Here is a 12,998-nt window from a genome sequence, read left to right as displayed (position 1 = left end):
TATATGGTTAATACATTAAAATTATTAATAAAACATATTAGAAAATTCACTCTCTCACAGAAGTCACCAACAAAGGCTCTTGAAATCTCTGTGCAGTCTTAAATTTGTTAGTCTTGCTAGACTTAAAGGTTGGGAAAAGGTATATAAATTGGAATATCACAGACAATTTATATTCTAGAACAAAATGAGAACCGTTCACCTACAACAAATAAAGCACTAATACATATGTGTTCTAAGATGGCAGAAAAGTGTTCTGGCAAAGGGCTCTTGTATGAACACAAGATATCTGTTTTGCTTTTTTTGTTTTTTTATAATAAACATAATCTTTTTTTCACTGAATTGTTCATACACTGTGTGTTCCACAATGAACTAACAACTGCAAAGTCCACGCAAACATAAACATTAAGGTCATCACGCACGCACCTGAGCATGCATAAACACATGGAGGCCGGAGCCAGGCCAAGTTGCAAGATGGCAACTCGTTACAGGGTACTGCCGTCTAACACACATATCCTTTATCATTGGCCTATCTCTGGACGACCTGGAGCCACTGAAGAGTGAGGCATCAGCGTGGGACATTGTGAGACCTGCGGTGAAGATCTGCTAATCCCCTGTGGCCCTGCCACATCGAGGCTCATGGACTGCTGCAGCAGGTGCTGAAGCAACACCAGTAGGTCCTTTGTCAGCTGGGGCTTCTGGCACTGGTGTTAGGGAGATCTGTGGCCCTTCCCTCCAGCCTGCTATCCTACCTGAATGTTGCTGGCCACCAGTTGCTGGATGTGGTGTTGGGCTGCCCCATGATCTGGCAGCATGGCTCATGTGTCTGCCTCCTACTCGGCCATGTAGGCCTTCGGCGTGTTGATCCGCGGAACTGCTGAGTTATTTTAAAGGGGTGAGCCCCTCAGCGTGCGCCTGTTAGCTGAATTGCAGGTAAAATTGAATCCTGGACCGTCGCTCACTAATGCTGAGAATTTCCACACCAGCATCTTGAGACACTCAGCGAGTGCTGTATTTTGCTCTGCCCCTTTGACTCTAACCCAGATTGACTTACTCTGGCTGGCCATGAACGCCCGGCAGTGCCCATTTTCACTTTTAAAATACGGGAGACTCTCATTGACATGCCCAGGCTCCCATCTTTCATTGCTTTTGCTGGAGGGCTCTTGTGTTGTGTTGGCTGTTGCCCTGGGCAGTGCCAGGCCCATTGCGCCCCTCCTGTTACTTTGCTGCAGTGGTTCCCATTTCCGGCCTTGGGCCTGCACGTCCTGCCCAGGGTTGCTGTGCCCGAGGGTGTGGCGGGACCTGGATGAGACTTTTAATTCCTGGCTTCACCTTGCCTATCCATGTGGCCTACTTTGAAATCTCTGTGCTGGTGTGGGCCCGGTCTCTGGCTTGTGCCTCTCCCTGACTGACTCTAATTCTTTACATCGCACCGGAACCTGGCGTTGCCCGGGAAGAATGTTGCATACCAGCAGAAACTCTCATCTGAGAGTAAACACCAGACTGGCCAAACTGAACAAGAATTGCAGTTGGAGGACCAGTGGTGGCTGCTTGGGTGGCGACACCCAAACTGACATCGACCTTAAGAGACTTTTTGTTACGGTGAAGTAAAGCTTCAAACCATTGATGCTAAACTGAACGTCTTAGCTACTCTTCTCGACTGTATGAAACACCATGTTGATAAGCATGAAACCAGACTGGACTATCTGGAGAACCAGGTTACCGATGCAGACAACACCCAGGCCGTCATAAAAGACCATCTTCTTCTCATGGATAAAGTCCTCAACCTCATAACGGTGAAAAATAAAGCCTTGGAAGCACGGTTGTGAAGAAACAAATATGGATAACTGGCCTTCCTAAATCTACCGCCATCAAAAAAATGGAGGTCTTTGTGGAATCACTTCTCTGCAAACTCTTTGGGGAGGCCCTTTCTCTAGTCTTTCTTGTGGAATGGGCCCATTGCTCATTGGGGCCACGCCCACCTGGTGCTCCGGCTTAGCCTGTGGTCGCCAGGCTCTTAAGCTACAGGGACTGTGATGCCATCTTGAGCCTGGACCGAGACCGACAATCGATTTCCTACCAGGGCAATGAGCTACCGTTTTTTGCTCTGACTTTACTCAGGCTGTGCGGGCAGCTAGCCGAGCATTCCTTCCAGCTAAGAAAATCCTCCAAAAGACTCATGTCCCCTATGCATTGCTCTACCCAGTGAAGCCCGAATTCCAAATGAAGGTTGTTGACCCTACCTTCTTCTCATATGTATGCCGACTTATATCCAGCCTGGGTTCGGGGTCCATATTATGAGGGGTGGATTTCAGTGTTATACTGAACGACCAGCTGAACCAGTCAGGTGTGGCCAGGCATCCACACCCTCATGCTGTGCCAACACTCCATACCATCATGCAAGATAACAGATTACATGACATTTGGTGCCACACTCACACAACCCTAGTTGAGGGCACCTACATTACCGCATTTCATTATACATGGTCTAGTACTGACTACTGGTTATTCTCCCAGGATGCACTGACATGGGACACAAATGTTTCTCATCTTCCACTTACCCTATCCAACCACGCTCCTGTTCTGCTAGAGCTCATGATACCAAACTCGCCCCATCATGCATTCACTTGGCGTTTGCCGCCCAATGCCCTCTGAGATGCTACATTCCGGGAAGAACTTTGTACAGAAATGTTAGTATACTAAACGCACAACAAAGGCTTGGTGTCATCGCTTTCCATGTTGTGGGAAGCTTTTAAGGTCATCATCTGCTGTGTCTGCATATCCAAACAATCTAGAGTCCTCCAGGATGTTCTAGGGAGACTCTCTGTGCTACAGCAAGACATTTGCACCCTCAAGCAGGAACACTTTCCCACTGGCGACGTGGCCATACTGGGCTTGATTTGAGAGAAGCTAAATGACTTTTCTGAGGAGGCCCTCCGCAACACGCATTACCTTGACATGAGGGGGTGGCCCTCAGACGTGGTCCCGTCACTCTGACCGGCTACCTGACTGAAAGATGTTACCTATTGCCTAGAACAACTATCCAATTATTGGGAATAGATAACTGTAGCGCTCCTGTACATAAGATGTTTCTTTCATATTTGAGTTGCCGAGATCCCCCCTCCCAGAGGTCCACAGATGCTGAGGCCCTCTCTCCACATCCAGTCTATAACAACACTTCCCTGTCTGTGGACAGGGCTTCTGATGCCTCAGCAGTACCCTTTGGTAAATGGGTTCACATTTGTTATGAATCAGCACTAATATTGTTCCCTGCATCTGGATCATTGTTCTATAGCGGGTGAGCTCACTCTGGTGTGACTACTGGGGATCAGGCGCTCATGGAGTGGGATACTGTAGGTTTTTGATGTATTCCATGTGTTGCAATGCTTCCGTGCTTCTACTCTTGACCACCCCTTTTGCCACTCCCCACCTTTCCCTCTCACTCCTTGTTTTCTTTTCGATACTTTTCTTGTTGACTGTATGATGTAACCTACTTTAAATGCCAAAAAAAAACAAATTAAAAAAAAGTACATACATATACATAAACAGTGTATAATCACGGACGTCATTTATGAGTCGTCAGGGGTCGCAGCTGAGACCTCTGGCTAGACCCTTACGACCCCTGGCACTGCCTTTGCGACCCCTAGCTTCGGAGGTGGCAAATGCAGTGTCAAGAACACAGAGGTAGCTCGTCCCTATGGACATCAGTTGGGGCTCCATTCTCTATGTTTTCTGTCAATTCTTTATTACATTAATAATAAATAATAATATATTATTCACTTTTAGTGTTAAAAAAATGGAGTACATTTAGTTGGAATATGCCTTTCCTTAGCAGCTGAGGTAAGTAGAAAATGCTTTTAAATGTTTGTTGTCTGCATGCTTGGGGTGATGGTGTGTTTATGTGAGAGACAGTGTATCAATGTGTGTGAGTGGAGATGAAAGGTCGTGTGATGTTACTTGCGGTACCCCTGGCATTTCGGCGAATTGTCGTCCATGTGCATAATGTGTTTTTGGTGGTGAGGTAGACACCGGCGTATTTGGGCAAAGGGACTTATTTTTCACCCCAAACTTTAAACCTTCGCAAGAGAAACAGAGAGAGGGTGAAAAGGGATTAAAAAAATGGGAAGAGAGCGATAGAAAAACAGTGATGGGGAGAGCTAGGGAGGGATAAAGTATACATTGCAAAAGTGAAGCTGAGAATACCGAGAGAGGAACTGTAGGGCGCTAAAAGAACTAGGCATGAGGTGGAATCAAGACCCGGTGTTTGATACTACCAGTGCTGGGCTCCTATCAAAGTACCTTACCTCTATACTTTTTTATTTATTTATTTTCTTTCAAATTAAGCACTTTGTTTCACACCCCATTAAAAAAAAAACACCAACAAACTCTGTACTACAAAGATCCCCCCACATTATAAAACGTGTTTCGCGGTCTTTGTGTCATGTCATCTTTGTCTCTTTAGCAACATTTTCGCCAATTTTGGCTTGTTTTTTGCAGTTATAACCGTCCCACATCAACTGCATCTTCAATAGAGCAACAGCAGAGGCACACACATTTTTAGTGTTGGACAAAAACAAAGGTCAATGAAGCAGAAATTAACATTTCTGCAATACAAGTTCTCCATGGCAACCTGTCACTTATTACTTCACCGGCTTTGCAGACTAACGCCCACTCGCATTAACTTCCGACGTCGCCTTCTTGCTGCTGCCAAGTACCTGTTGTTCTGTCTGGCATTTATGAGGGAAAAATGCAAGTCAGTGGGGTGCAGTAGTGGAATATTATCAATTGCAGAACCTTCAGAGAAACCGTGCCTGGAACAGGGCGTCCTTTAATCAGCCCTGAGAGCACAGCGGTCACGTTATGCTACATCATTTGTAGGGCGGCATTGCAGCCGCCTCGATCTCTTCATAAATGTATGGATTCCACAGAACCTCTGACGGTGATGGTGTTGTGACGCACCAAACCAGTGAAGTTGCCTATTGTCATGTTTAATTTCATTTAAGTTCAGTCAAGGAAAGGTGCCGAACGACGTCACGGGGCAGTGAGGGAGAGTGTGAGTGACTGGAAGGGAAGCTATCCCTCGCCCTAGGATGTTAAATTCATCAAAATACGAGGGTAAATTAAGCTGCCATCAATCACTCTATGTAACCGAGTGCTTTATTTGTGCAGGCGCTTACAGGTTATGGACACCAGCTGTCGTTTTTGGAGATTTATCTTCTTTAATTGTTTTCGGTGAGAGCTAGAGAACAACAGACAGAAATGTAAGAAAGGAGGAAAAGAAAGACAGGAAAATAGAAATAATGCAAGAATGGAAAGAATCTCGCGAGGAGTGAGATAAAGAGACAGGAAGTGTGATGTCTTGGAAGAAGGAGGAATGTGGTGGAATCAAAATCTAGGCCAGATAGGTATTTGGGGAAACAGGTATTCTGCAGCACTAGAGGCGGGTTCCTAAGGAAATAGTTGGATCCATGCTCTTATTTTTTTCGGAAAATAACCATCAGTGTCCTCTCAGTGGCATCAGTGCTTAATTTGTGCTTGTTGGTTCCGGTGCTGTGCACCGGCACTTATTTTTGAGGGCCGGGGCATAATCTTCTGCTTGAAGCCTTTGCTGTGAGCAAAAGACACATATGGGAAAGACGGAGGAAGGGAAAAACGAAAAAGCGTCACAAAGGAAGAACGTAGAAAGCTGCAAGAGTGAGCTGAGGGGGCAGGGAGTGGCTTTATATGAATTGAAGAGGCCCGAGATGACTTCAGGATTACGTCGCCGCGTGTTTAAAAGGAGAGCTTTGAGCACCAGCACCTTGTTATTTACAAATTAAGCACTGAGTGGCCTCATGGGATTGGAACCAGCTATAGGTACCTACCCAACTCCTGCATTCTGCTTCTCTACTACATTTAGTTCAACTCTTACCACGTTGTCTCTCCCACCACTATCATCTTTTTCTGGAATGGCTCTTTTGGTGTGAAGAGTCATGCCTTCTGCTTTCACCTCTTCTCCGTGTGCGTCTACTTTGTCAATTTCCTTAAAAACAACTTTTTGTTGCAGTTATTTTTTCTCCCAAGCAAGTTAATTTCATGCTAGTTGAGCTAAACCAATTAAACTATTCACTCTACCCTGTTTTCAATTCTGCGATATCCTAAACAGGTGGAAAAGTTTTGTCGATTTTTTTTTTTTTTGCAAGCTTACATTTCTGGATGCATTTCAGTGCATTATGCGTAAATTACCTAAAATGCACCTTTCTAGAGAAAATATAACACAAGGACATAGCTCAAGTTTAAAATTCGCTTAAGGTACTAGCACAGGAAATGTTTTGTCCAGAAAAATATAAATCCCTTGTTCTAGCCCATCCAGTCTTTAATGACATTTTCTGCTTGAACACAAGGGCGTATCACGGGCCCTGGCAATGCAAGTGTGGGGGGAGGAGGGGGGGTTGGGGGGCACACGCCCTTCAGGGGCTCTTACCCTATCAGAGGGCACCATATGGCTGAAGGCCAATGAGTATATGTGCGATAAAAGAGAACCAGGGTCTCATATTCACAGTCTGCAAGGAAGCCCGATCATTTGTTTTTTATACCACTGTTTGAACAAGTCCTCTGCAGCATAAAAATTAGAAAAGGCTTCCACTGGCATACTTTCAGGCATTTCTCCTAATCTAATTAACACAAAATTACGTGAAATATGCAAATTAAGCAACCGATCCGAAAATGTGCTTCTGCCTAGTAAAAATCAAGCAACAGTCAATGGTGTACTTACAGCTCATGCATGTTTAGTGTTGTGAGCTGTGCTCTGTTTTGTTGAAATGCTTTCATGTAGAAGTTCGTCAGCAGCATTAATAGCGGCGGGTTTGTTGTTACTGCGTGTCTTTATAGTGAATCAACCTGTTCTATTTCACACAAGGAAACTCTAGATCAAGCCCATTGATATAGCATTAGCAAAATGAAACATACATTTCTGCTGTCTCTTTACTGTAAATATATATTTTTCGCTTGCATGGCTAAACTCATTGGCTCATATCAAATCTAGGACAATGTAGAGTTCAACATTTTGCGTATGTGACATAGAAACTAAAGGCGGTCATTCTAAGGTGTACTCTGGCAGAAACCGGCTTGTAAAACAGCTCACCATGTTATTTAACCTAATAATGACATCTTTATGTAAAATGAGAGTCACAGGGTTCAACCCTGGAAGTATCGTGACACTTGCAGCAGGAAATTGGGTTATTAGTTGTGCAAGATGTGAGACCTGCACAAGCAATAGTGATTCCCTCTTACTGGAACCAAACATCCCATTGTGGCACTTAAATCTCTCAGGGTAGCGAAGGGTGCAGTCCAAGACCTACTCAGCAGAGGTACCAGCTCAATAAACGAGTGTCCAGTCTTTAGAGAAGGAAAAGTACATTTATTACATGCAGACTACTAAATACTACTTACGCACTAATTTACAAATATATACATAAAGCAGATCAAAAATAGTTTTTTGTTATGAAAGCACCTTTGACCTTAAACGATCATGACCCTCAAAATCCCAGTGCCCCCCACCCATATCAGAGAAAACACAACACAAAATAGGAGGGTTCACTTTAAATAGGACAGTCCTATTGGCTTTATTAAGGGTTCACCATATTACAAGAACAACAAACCATGTGTTAAAGAAATCATCATTTTGTATGGAAGTTCAAAAACCAGTAACAACCATGTGTACATGCAATTATAAATGCCAATAAAGCATCTTAAACTAAAGTATCTATCTATCTATCTATCTATCTATAGGTTTATATGTAGATATAGATATATAAACATAGATATATATAAGCACATATTGCTCTTTAAATAAAAGCTTTATTTTTGCATCCGGAGTGCTGCCTTCCTTGAATATGATGTGAGGAGAAAGTGGAAATAGCGGTCATAGTGGCGACGCAACAGCACCACTGGCTTTTTGGCACTTCAGGGCATCACCGACAAGCAGCACTAAGGATATATATATTGTTAAAATCCAGGAGGGTCATGGAGTCCTTGAACCACAAATGTAGCATCCGTTTTCAACGATTACTTCATGAGGTGACTGCTGCAGTCCTGCAGGCCCCCCGCACATTTTCCTATGGTTCCTGGTGTCCCTGTCTTCCTGGGGCCACCTGAAGTCAGTAAACTTAATGCAAATCAGCCCTGCAGAGCATTATGGAGTACTCCTTCTGGAGAAGCAGTGACTATACAATGAGCGGCTTTCCCTCTGTGCTAGGGAGAGTACGTTTTCGATATTGGCACCACAAGCCTTCTTTTATTTATGTTTTTTCCTTTTTTTCAGCGGTGCCCAGTCCCACCAGGGATACTCCTAGGGTAATGTTGCGGTAGGGACTATTAGGAGAACCTCAAGGCCCTCATCACCTTGGCTGGCTCCCTCGATCTCAGCCTTCTCCATCAGGCCGCCATTGGATATGGCAGTCTTCTTTTCCATGTCCACTCCATGGGGGCAGTGTGCTGTGTTTGTTATGGCCTCCCTGCTTCCCCTAGCCGTAGATACTGGGAGCAAGGGCACAGCCACCACCATTGGGAGAGGGTGTGACAGTGCGTCCTCTATCTCCTCTTGGCTTGGGTGCCCCAGGGTTGGGACCCTGGGGTCCCAGATTATTTTTGCAGCTTTTGCTGGGCCACTTTTATTCACATCAGTCCCTAGGAAGATATGGGTCCCCAGAGAGTAATAAAAGATGAGGGAGGGAGGTCCCACACATGCCTCCCCAAAAATTCATTTTTATTTATCTCACACTGACCCCAGGACTCCATGCACTCTATTTCTTGACAAGGGGTAAAAGGTTGCCAACCTTAAAACATGCCATAACCTGGGTTCCATCCGAATGATTTGAATGATCTTGAGCTCATTTTACTCCTGGTGGTGAGCTCTAACCACCAGGAGCAGTTTTAGCAGACCTCTTCACCTTCAAGTTCATGTATTTTGCAATGAGCTGGTTCCACTTGCTCATTCCACCTGCTTTCTTCCTGGTCAGTCTTTTTCTCTGTGCACAGAAGCCCAGATCTTTCACCCAAATAATCATCAGGGGATGTAAGGATGCCAGCCTCACTGGCTCTTGGAGAGACCACTGGTTCTGGGGTCAATGTTCTGGGGTCAATGTGGGCAGAGTCCTTGGTCCTTTTAGGAATCAGGGGGTTAATCCTTTCCTTCCAGTTGTCCATGGCTATTGCAGTCCCAGGGCCCTGCAACGTAAATCACAAACAACACTAGCAACCCCTTTCTCACTCCTATCCAGGAGTTTTTAAGGGTGGGGGTGGAAGGTTCAAGACGTCATGCACCCCGGCCAGTCTCAGGGTGCTACATGACCTCTCAACCCCTGTCCCAGCTGTCCTGCACAGCCAGTTCAAGACGATGTCATCCAGAGGCCACTGGTTACATCTGTTCTGGGGCCTTCACTGACTTTACTGCTAGGGCCTTTCCTTCAAAAACGTCAAGGACGAACCCCTCCTGCATTGGCTGCAGATGTCTGGGTTTCCTCTTTGTTCAGCGGGCCAGGGCTGTCCCCAGTCCTAGTACAGTGTGACTAGTAATTAATGGCTGAAGATTTTCATTCCCACCCATCCTTCCCATGGGCTGATAGAAGCACTGTTAATTACTCCTTGTGTGTGTGTGTGGGGGGGGGGGTTGGGGGTGGGGTGCTTTGTTTCCTCTGCTAGGGAGAAATGTATTAACTTAGCCCAGCACGATGACAAAAGCCTGGGCTGTGATTCTAAGCTGAACCTGAGAAATATGAAGGTTCTGGATGACCTAAAAGTCATACAAGTATGGTCTTGGGACCTGCGGATATGAACTTGAAGCATCTTTTCCACCCCTGTTACATACCTCACTGGAATTTGTAGAGCTATGGGAAGAGAAACTACTCTCTAAGGCAGATGTCCCCCTGTGTATATAAAGTGTCACTGCAGAAAAAACAGTGAACCACATTGACCTTACCTAGAAGTGCCCACTAATATTATAAGGCCTATTTCAGGTCAATATATATTCCAGCAAAGTCCCTGCTGCATTGAGCTACTTGTGCACAGTTACTGGGTGGCGCACAGCTGTAGTCTCACAAGTGCAGCCCACAAACGTCCACACATGTGTGCACATGTTCCTGTCTAACTAGCCAAGTGCCCCTCACCCTAGCTGCATCACAGCTGCTGTTTCAAAAAAGGTCGACACTGGGGGTAAACATGCAGATCACAAACAATCTGTTCAGATTAAATGGGTGGAACCCGTTTTGCAACAGTGGACATATTCATATGATTTTAAGTATTTCACAATGTAACCATCCCTCTAAGAGCCATTCTACCTTTAAAAAGTGTGTAACGCAAAATGAATGACCCTCCTGCAGAATATGGTGACAGATCCCTGTGTCTCCCACATCTCACAGGATATTCCTTTGGTTGAATGGGACTCCCATGAAGGACCGGGGCTTCACTAAAAGGTTGGAGGACCCCATGTGACTCAGGGGCTTCAGGGGCTTGTGTAACACCCCTGCATCAGAATAAAAATTGATGCTGAATAGTGGAGGGTTTTCAGAGAAATGTCAAAGGAGATCTTTATTTTGTATCAGCTATTGACCTTCAACTATAAGTGGGCAATCATGCTGGTGGGTAGTACAGCTTATGGCAAATGTTCAACTAATCTTCCATTCACTCCTTTATCTATCTGGTAACCACCTCTATTATCTTGTATTGTATTGTAATTGTATTGTAATAGTATTTATATAGCGCTTACTACCCCTGACGAGGCGTCAAAGCACTTTTCGGTGAGTAGCTCGCTATTCTGGAACCCAACAAGAATTAGTGATGGATTAGTATCGGGAAATATGAGTACAGTTCAAGTATTATTATGAGTTAATTCGAGCCGTGGATATGAGAGTTTGTTAGATTGACTGGAGTAATGGAGGGGTGGAGGAGGAAAGAAATCCAGAAGTGTTAATTGGAAGTATATCCCTCATTTACTCAACCCAATGGCTTGGGATGAGTAAAGGGGGATGGAGGAGGGAAGAGTCTGTGGAAGGGTTAGGGAGAGCATAGTAGCAGGGTGAGATAAATGAGGGAGAATTTAGTAGGGTTTTGTGGGAGGTCATGGTAATAGAATGAGGTTTGGTGAGTTAGGTGTGGAAGCGAAGGGAAGAGCTTAGGCAGAGTTATTTAGGAGATGAAAGTAGTAGAAAGGATTTGGGATGAGTCAGTATGGGACTGGAGGATAGTTTGATAGAGACATGACATATGATGATGGGTAGATAAGTGTGATAAGATGAGAGCAGGGATTCATAGATATCTAGTATAACAACCCACCCAGGAGCCATGCAATGACCCACAAACATGCCAAGCACAGAAACAACATATACACATACGTACATACATATATATATATATATAAATATATATATACATATACATACATACACACATACACATACAGACACACACACATATGCACACATATATGTACCTACAATACATAATTAGAACCATGGGTAAATATACTTAGTCAAACAGCTTTAAAGAGTGAGTGTGTATTTTATTGTTATGACATAGTAGTGATACATATTTTCTAAAGAACTATACATAACTAGAAATATACACATAATCAGAAAAAATATTTATCAACATATGCATATGCAGTCCATAGTTGTTTGAATATGGTGGTTATTAAGGAAAGAGCCAACTCTTGAGGAGTTTTCTGAAGACAAGAAAGTTATCTGTGGCTCTTATAGTTGGGGGTAATTAATTCCATAGTTTGGCTGCTTGAACGGAGAAGGATGTACCATCTATAGTCTTTTTCTTGTATGGTGGTGTTATAAGGCGGGGTGCCAATCTTGAGCGGAGGTTTCTTTGTTGGATGTATTTGGTTATTTTGTTTCTGATAAAAAGCAGTCCTGTTCCATGTATAGCTTTATGGGTGATAGAAAGCAGCTTGAAAGTGCATCTTCTGGCAACGGGTAACCAGTGTAGCGCTCTCAATGCAGGGGAGATGTGAGCTTGCGGCTTTACGTGTAATAGTACCCTGGCTGCATAATTCTGGATATGTTGTAGTTTTTTCATAATAGATAGAGATGATCCATGGTAGAGGCCATTGGCATAATCCAGTTTGGATGGTACAAGCGAGATAGTAGCTTGCACCTTGTGTGGAAATCTGAGGTGGGGGAAGATGTGTTGTAAAGTCTTCAAGGTGATGAAGCTTGGTCGCGCTAATTTGTCCACTTGGGCATTCATAGTTAATTTGGAATCCATGGTGATTCCAAGGTTTTTAACTTCCTTGGATAATTGAGGAGGTGGTCCGAGATCCTCAGGCCAGACGCACAGAGGGTCATAATTTATCAGTCACCACATGTGAGTATTTCTGTTTTGGAGGTATTTAGTTTGAGATGGCTCCAGGTCATCCACTGATCAACGGCTCTGAGGCAACTGAAGATTTGTGAGTTTTCAATGTTTTTGGGGCATTCTAATTTAAGTAGTATTTGTGTGTCATCTGCATAGTTGTAGCATGTGAGATGGAAATCATTCATCAGTTCTGGTAAAGATATCATGTAGATGTTGAAAAGCAAAGGTGAGATCATTGATCCTTAGGGGACCCCTGCTTTTGTGAGGTAGGGTTCGGACGAGAAGGGGGGCGAGTGGATGATATTAGATCTTTTTTGAAGATAGGAAGTAATCCCTTGTATGCTGGCTTCGTGGAGTCTTTGAATTAGGGTGTCATGGTCAACTGTATCAAAGGCAGCCGAGAGGTCCAAGAGAAGTAGTGCAGCAACTCCATTACGGTCGACTGTGTTTTTAAGATCATCCCAGATTGCTATGAGTGCCGATTCAGTGCTTCTTCCTGGGCGGAATCCAGTTTGGAAGTCTGAAAGTATAGAATTTTCTTCAATGAATTGTGACATCTGGGTGAATGCTGCTCTTTCTATCAATTTGCCCAGGAAAGGTCCATTTGTGATTGGTCTGTAGTTGTTGGGGTCTTGCGGGTCTAGGTTTGTTTTCTTTAATAA

At 44.2% G+C, this 12,998-nt stretch overlaps 1 protein-coding gene and 1 long non-coding RNA gene across 4 annotated transcripts in view; one reads left to right on the top strand and one right to left on the bottom strand.

The window, feature by feature from the left end:
• LOC138285029 (neurotrimin-like) overlaps positions 1-12,998 on the top strand; it is a 972,192-nt gene that overhangs the window by 286,048 nt on the left and 673,146 nt on the right. The gene's annotated exons all lie outside the window — the stretch shown is intronic.
• LOC138285030 (uncharacterized) overlaps positions 1-12,998 on the bottom strand; it is a 244,475-nt gene that overhangs the window by 1,170 nt on the left and 230,307 nt on the right. The gene's annotated exons all lie outside the window — the stretch shown is intronic.

Source organism: Pleurodeles waltl, chromosome 3_1, assembly GCF_031143425.1.
Source record: "Pleurodeles waltl isolate 20211129_DDA chromosome 3_1, aPleWal1.hap1.20221129, whole genome shotgun sequence".
Taxonomy (NCBI): Eukaryota; Metazoa; Chordata; class Amphibia; order Caudata; family Salamandridae; genus Pleurodeles; species Pleurodeles waltl.
The sequence above is the reverse complement of the archived record's forward strand: the minus strand, read 5'-3'. Positions and strand labels throughout refer to the sequence as shown.